We start from the raw sequence: 8,132 nt of genomic DNA, 5'->3' as shown, positions 1-8,132 counted from the left end.
CTCATGGACTTTCCTGCCCTTTGAACTATGATTTCAGCTTCCTGAGTAGTTAGGATTACAGGTGTGAACCACCAGTGCCCCGCCATAAATCTATTCTTGAACTATTTTGTTGTATCTTTAGTTTAATAAAGTACAGATTACCATAATGCTAGTTTCATTATAATTTCTAATATTTTGAGTTGTTAAAAAATATATTATTTAGCTTTTTAAGAATTAAGGGCTGCATCTCATGGTACAGAACACTTGCCTATCAAGCCCAAGTTCAAGCACCAGTATGGTCACAAAGCAAAATACCTTTTGTAGTGGTAAATGCTTGTAATCGCCATCTATTCAGGAGGTGGAAACCAGGACCATCACAATCTGTTTTCAATCAAATTTAAGCCAAGAATGTACTAAGTATATTATAGACTTTTTTTTTTTAAAGCAAAACTACAGACACTGATTGTTCTTCTGTCCTGCATTCTCAGGAAGACATTCACATCTAGATTTGTTTGGTACAAGGAGGTTAGGGGTGGGCCCATGATAGTACAGCCTCTTTTTCTTATGGACAGCCTTCTAGTCAGAACCTACTGATCTAACCAGTTTTAGATTAAGTATACACATAAACTGTGATAAATGCAGTCCATCCACAAGTGAAAATTTGGGCGATTTTACCAGTAATTACACTACAGATTTTCTATACTTATTTTGTGCCTTAAAGTATTTTGTGTGTGTGTATTTTTTAAACAATATATTTAAAATGTAACTGTTAGTGCCTTGTCTGAAATTTACCATTGATATGAACTGCATGTGTATTTCCTGACAATTTGACCCAGAGTTGAAAAGGTGCCTTCAGTTTGCATTTAACTGCCAGTGAAGTTGAGCACCTACCTTGCTTAAAGGTCATTTGCTTTATGTCTGTGATTTTTTATCTCCTTCATTTGCATTTCCCAAAGTGATCTGTAGAAAATCACTGTAAAGGGGCCTGCTGCTGATATCTACTGAAATCCTGCTTGATGTCCTATAAATCATAGCTCCCAGTGACAAAATAAAGTGATCCAGAAGGTCACTGCATTGCTGGTTCTGACTGGATTTGTCTGGCTGTGGTCCAATAAAACAAGCATCAAGCCAAGTTTGGTCTATAAGCTGCAATTTGCTTACCTGTTTCTAAATGTTTTTGTTCTATGTCTTGTTTCTAATTCTCTTTCACCCCAAATATTTTTCCAAATTTCTATTTCATGCCTTTAAATCTTCTGCCTAAATACAAAGGCATCAGCACCTGTGTTATTGCCTCCGAGTAATTAACATGCATGTGATTTAATTACAATTTTGTACAATAAATAAATGGTTTTAGAAAAAGATGGTCCCTTTGTGAAGCCTCCATGTGTGAGACAAATGTACACGTGGAAGAGTGTGCTGTGGGACGCCCTGAGTTCTACGCATTCATCATCCTGCTCCTCTAGCATCCTGTTATATGTTGACAATTTGTTGAAAGAAAAGTAGTTCTTTATATTTTAAGCACTGAAGGATTTAACAAAGAAGGTTTTAATCTTCAGTGGGCCAACCAACCATGCAGATGGGCTGGCAGCATAGCATAGGAAAAAAAGTGGCGAGGACCCAGACTCGGAAAAGGCCTATTACTCCTCTGCTGCCACTTCCCATCACACAGACACCACCAGAGCCATGGTAGGAAAAAAAGTTGCTGTGTCACAAGCACTGTGAGAGAAGATGATTATTTTATACTACTTACATGAATATAACATTCTTTAGAAAAGTACTTGAATTTTACACTCCAGTACTTCACTGAGAATGTGCTCTGTGCTTACCTGAATAAACACACCTTAGCAGCTTCCAAGACTATCCAAAGAATCAATTCATGGACGCCAGTGGCTCACACCTGGCTCACACCTCCTAACTACTCAGGAGGCTGAGATCTGAGGGTTGCAGTTCAAAGCCAGCCCAGGCAAGGAAAGTATGTGAAACTGTTTAACTCCAACTAACCACCAGATAACTGAAAGTGGAGCTGTGGCTCAAGTAGAGCGTTCACCTTGAGCTGAAGAGCTGAGGGACAGCACCCTCCTGAGTAGCTAGGATTACAAGCATGAGCCACTGGCACCCAGCAGTTTTGACAATTTTTGGGTTTTTTGGTTTTTTTTTTTTTTTTTTTGAGTCCGGTCATGGGGCCTGAACTCTGGGCCTGGGCGCTGTCCCTCAGCTCTTCAGCTCAAGGCTAGCGCTCTACCACTTGAGCCACAGCGTCACTGCCGGCTTTTTTCTTTTCTCGGCTTATGTGGTGCTGAGGAATCAAACCCAGGGCCTCATGCATGCAAGGCAAGAGCTCTACCACTGAGCCACCTTCCCAGTCCCAGTTTTGACAATTTTTAACAATAACTTGGCACCTTTCAAAATCATGGAAGTGTGACAAACATACAATTAAGAGACCTAGGATAACTACACAAGGAGCCTAATAGCCAGAAAGATGGCTAACACTAACCAAAAGAAAGTTGGGCCAGGCGCTGGTGGCTCACGCCTGTAATCCTAGCTACTCAGGAGGCTGAGAGCTGAGAATCGAGGTTCAAAGCCAGCCCAGGCAGGAGAGACCGTGAGACTCCTATCTCCAATAAACCACCAGAAAACCGGAAGTGGCGCTGTAGCTCAAGTGGTAGAGCGCTCGCCTTGAGCTGAAGAGCTGAGGGACAGCGCCCAGGCCCAGAGTTCAAGCCCCACAAAAGTTGGGACCAGACTGGGAGTGTGTCTTAGTGGTAGAGTGCTTGCCTAGCATGCATGAAGTCCTGGGTTGGATTTCTCAGTATCACATAAACAAGAAGCCAGAAGTAGTGCTGTGGTTCAAGTGGTAGAGCACTAGCCATAAGCAAAAAACAGCTCAGGGACAGTGCCTAGGGGCATGGTTCAAGCATGAGAGCGCTTGCACTGTCATGAGGATTCCTTAAAAAATGGCTAATTCTAGAATTAGAGCTGGAAACATCCAAGATAGCCCTCGAGCATTTTATAATGCCTGAAGGTAAAGTACTAGGGGTGGGAAGGTAGTTCAGTGGTAGAGTGTTTGCTTTGCATGCATGAGGCCCTAGGTTTCATTCCTCAGCACCACATAAACAAAAAACCGGAAGTGGCACTGAGGCTCAAGTGGTAGAATGCTGTCCTTTGAGCTGAAGAGCTGAGGAAAAGCACCCAGGCCTAGAGCTCAAGCCCCCATGACAAAAAATATTAAACTGCAGGCATGTAGGCACATGCATACACAAAGGCGCAATGAGGGTGCCTGGGGAGAATGTGGCAAAGTAGGAAAAAAGCTCTCAGTGGCCAAAGCTGAGCTAAATTGAACAAAATAGTATTACTAGATTGTTAAATAGTGTGTGATCCACCCATACAGCACACATTGTGGAAAGGGAGGGATGGTGAGGAAATTAGAAACATGACAACCACCATACAGACAGTGAAGATTATAGATGCAGAGTCACATTACCAGCATATTCCTTCATGGGATGGGATGGCAGCAACAACTAGCTCTGTGGCTTTCTCAAAACCTCAGAGACAAAGTCTTAAAATAGTTCACAGTGCTTAAAAGAGAACATCTTAACTATATAACAGAGGTTTACCTAACAATCAGGGTCCCAGAAGGAACACTGCGAGGCACATTATAGTAAAAATGCTGGATCTCAGCAATTAAGAAACAATCTTACAGCAAAAGCAAAGAAGGAGCTATACTACAATGGGAAGAAAAATTAGAATCACTGCAGATCTCTCCACATAGACATGAATGCAAGGAAAGCCTGGGAAAGGACCATCTGAGACCTGAAAACCAATAACTGCCAGCCCAGAGTGTTATATCCAGTGAAGCTAGCATTCACATTGGACGGAGAAACTAAAATTTTTAATAGTAAAGAAAAAATGAATTCATAACCAATAATCCAGCATTGCAAAGAATATTAAGAGGGGGATTATAATCTGAAGAAAACAAGATCAGGGAACCATACCAGATAGCGCTAGGAGACCAACTGAGTAAACACAGGAGGAAAGGAAACACAGGAGGAAAGGAAAGAAGAAAATCTTAGGAAAGTAGGAAAATGACAGGAAGCACAATATACCTCTCTATAATAACCATAAACATTAATAGACTCAATTCACCAAAAGAAAAAACTACAGATTGGATCAGAAAAGAAGATCCATCAGGGGCTGGGAAGGTGGCTCAGTGGTAGAGCTCTTGCCTTGCATGCATGAGGCCCTGGTTCGATTCCTCAGCACCACATAAGCAGAAAAAGCCGGAAGTGGCGCTGTGGCTCAAGTGAGTTGAAGAACTGAGGGACAGCGCTCAGGCCCTATGACTGACCAATAAATAAAATTTTTTAAAAAATTATATATATATATAAATATATAAATATATATATATATATAAATATATAGCCAGCCCGGGCAAGAAAGTCAAGGGGTAGAGCGCTAGCCTTGAGTTGAAGAGCTGAGGGACAGTGCCCAGGCCGAGTTCAAGCCCCATGATCAATAACAAAAAAAAGAGGGTCAACATAATCCCATGTATTCTGACCATAATGGAATCAAGCTAGTTCTCAATAACAAAGCATATAGTAGAAAATAAACACATGGAATTAAGCAGCACATTTCTGAGCAACACCTGGGTCACAGAAGAAATTAGAGAAGAAATTAAAAAGTTCCTACAATTCAATGAAAACATATATCACAAAAAAACCTGTGGGATATGACAAAAGCAGTCCTGAGGGGAAAAAACAAGAGGGCTGGGAAGGTGGCTCAGTGGTAGAGCGCTTGCCTTGCATGCCTGAGACCCTGGGTTCGATTCCTCAGCACCACATAAGCAAAAAGAAAAAAGCCGGAAGTGGCGCTGTGGCTCAAGTGGTAGAGCGCTAGCCTTGAGCTGAAGAGCTGAGGGACAGTGCCCAGGCCCAGAGTCTGAGTTCAGGCCACATGACCGGACCCCCCCCCCCCCAAAAAAAAAAAAAAGTAAACAAGAGACAGACCAAGTAAACAATCTCATGATGCAACTAAAACTGCTAGAGAAACAAGAAAAAGTTGAACCTAAAGTTCCTAGATGGAGCGAGATAACCAAAATAAGAGTTGAAATTAACAAGATAGAGACTAAGAAAATATACATAAAATTAATAAAGCAAAAACCTGGGTTTTTGAAAAATCAATAAAATTGATGGATCTCTGGCAAGATTAACTAAAAAGAGGAGACCCAAATCAATAAGATCGGGGATCCCACAGGAAGAATTACACCAAATATCCAAGACATCGGAACAGTTATATAGATTGCCAGATTAGATACTAAGGAAGGAAAACGTAGCAGAAATGATGAATTCCTAAAAAAATACAAATTGCTCAAACTGAACCAAGAAGAAATAAATCAAGCCAATAACCTACAATGAGATAGAGGAAGCGATCAAAAGTCTTCCAATAAGGAAAAGCCCAGAACCAGATGGAGTCACTACAGAATTCTAAGACCTTTAAAGAGGAACTAATACCCATACTCCTCAAGCTCTTTAGAGAAATAAAAACAGAGGGAGCAATTCCAAACTCATTCTATGAAGCCAATATCACACTCATCCCCAAACCAAGCAAAGACCCAACAAAAAAAAAGAGAACTAAAGACCAATCTTTGATGAACACAAATGCAAAGCTCCTCAATAAAATTTTAGCCATCAGAATCCAGAAACATCCAAAAAAATCATACATTATGATCAAGTAGGCTTCATCATAGAGATGCAGGGATGGTTTAACAAACGTCAATAATTGTAATGCATCACATCAACAGATCCAAGATCAAGAAACACGATTATCTCCATTGACACGGAAAAGGCTTTTGAGAAAATACAACACTCATTCACGTTAAAGGCTCTGGAAAAGCTCTCTCTGCTCTTTTCTAGCTCTTTCTCAGCTCTTTCCTTCTCTTCTATTTCCCAGCTCCCTTCTCTTAAAAAAAAAAAAAAAAAAAAAAAAACTCTAGAAAAAAACATTCCTTAAAACAGTAAAAACAGTAAAAGCCTTATACGACAGACCAATAGCCAATATTACACTTAATGGGGAAGAACTACAACCAGTTCCCCTAAAAACAGGGACACAGCAAGGATGCCCACTCCACTCCTCTTCATTATAGTTCTAGAATCCTTAGCCAGAACAATAAGGCAAGAAAAAGGTATTAAAGGGTTCCGCATGGGGGAGGAAGGAGTTAAACTATCTCTCTTTGCAGATGACGTGATTTTATATTTTAACAAACCCAAAAGCTCCATCCCCAAACTCTTAGAGCTTATAAACCATTTCAGCAAAGTAGCAGGATACAAAATTAACCCACAAAAACCAGTTGCCTTTCTGTACACCAACAATGTACAAGCAGAAAGGGAAATCAAGGAAACAACCCCATTCAGAATAGCCTCAAAAAAAAAAAAAAGTAGGAATTAACCTAACCAAAGATATAAAGGATCTACTTCATGAAAACTTAAAAGCCGGGGCTGGGAAGGTGGCTCAGTGGTAGAGCGCTTGCCTTGCATGCTCGAGGCCCTGGGTTCGATTCCTCAGCACCACATAAGCAAAAAGAAAAAAGCTGGAAGTGGCGCTCTGGCTCAAGTGGTAGTGTGCTAGCCTTGAGCTGAAGAGCTGAGGGACAGCGCCCAGGCCCCGAGTTCAGGCCCCACGACCGGACCCAAAAAAAAAAAAAAAAAAAAACTTAAAAGCCTAAAAAAACAAATCAGAGGACACTGGGAAATGGCAAGATCTCCCATGTTCCTGGACAGGCAGAATTAATATAGTGAAAATAGCTATACTGCCAAAATTGATATATAAATTCGATGCAATTCCCATTAAAATCCCAATGACGTACTTTACTGAAGTAGAGAAAACAGTCCAAAAATTCATATGGAACAACAAAAGATCTAGAATAGCCAAAGCAGGATGCATCACAATACTGGATTTCAAGCTCTACTGTAGAGCCATAATAGAGCTTGGTACTGGCACAAAGAGACCCGACGGCAAATGGAACAGATGAGGACCCAAAAATAAAACCACATACTAACAGTCAGCTGATATTTGACAAAGGAGCCAAAGACATACAGTGGAAGCAGCACAGCCTCTTCAGTGACTGGTGCTGGGAAAACTGGGCGGCCACATGCAGAAAACTAAAAGTGGACCCAGCCTGTCACCACGCACCAGCATCAACTCAAAATGGATTAAAGACCTCAACATCAAACCTGAAACTCTGAAACTACTGCAGGACAGAGTAGGAGAGACACTTGAACTTATAGACTCAGGCAGGAACTTCCTGAACAGAGTTCCAGGGTCACAACAAATTGGAGACTCCATAAATTGGATTACCTTAAAACAAAAAGTTTTGGCACAGCTAAAGAAACCAAACTAGAAAGAAAGCCAACAAGTTGGGAAAAAAAATATTTACCAGCAACATATTAGACAAAGGCCTAATATCCATCCTATACAGAGAACTAAAAAAAACTAATCCCTCCCAAATCTAACAAACCAATCATGAAATGGGCTAGGGAACTAAAGAAAGACTTCTCAGAAGAGATAAAAATGGCAAAGAGCTGAGCACCGGCAGCTCAATAATCCTAGCTACTCAGGAGGCTGAGATAGGAGGATCACAGTTCAAAGCCAGCCTGGGCAGGAAAGTCCCTGAGACTTTTATCTCTAGTAAACCACTAGAAAACTGGAAGTGGTGCTGTGGCTCAAGCAGTAGAGCACTCGCTTTAAGCTGAAGAGCTGAGGGACAGCACCCAAGCCCAGAGTTCAAGCCCCATGACCAAAAAAAAAAAGGCAAACACATGAGGAAATGTTTTAATCCCTGGTTTTAAAGGAAACACAAATAAAAGAAACCCTGAGATACCACCTTACCCCAGTCAAATGGCTGGCATCCTAAATGCAGCCAATGACAAATGCTGCCAAGGATGTGCAGAAAGAGGAACCCTATTACACTGCTGGTGGGAATGTACACTAATACAACCACTGTGGAAAGCAGTCTGGTGGTACCTCACAAAGCTAAATATAGACTTCCCCTATCACCCAGCCAAACCACTGCTAGACATCTATCTTGAGCAACAGGAACCAGGATACACATACACCTCCATGTTCATTGCAGCACTGTTCACAATAGGCCAAGATATAGA

This window comes from Dipodomys spectabilis, unplaced genomic scaffold (assembly GCF_019054845.1).
Source record: "Dipodomys spectabilis isolate Male_0828 unplaced genomic scaffold, ASM1905484v1 ptg000422l, whole genome shotgun sequence".
NCBI classification, from domain to species: domain Eukaryota; kingdom Metazoa; phylum Chordata; class Mammalia; order Rodentia; family Heteromyidae; genus Dipodomys; species Dipodomys spectabilis.
Note: the sequence above shows the minus strand (reverse complement) of the source record.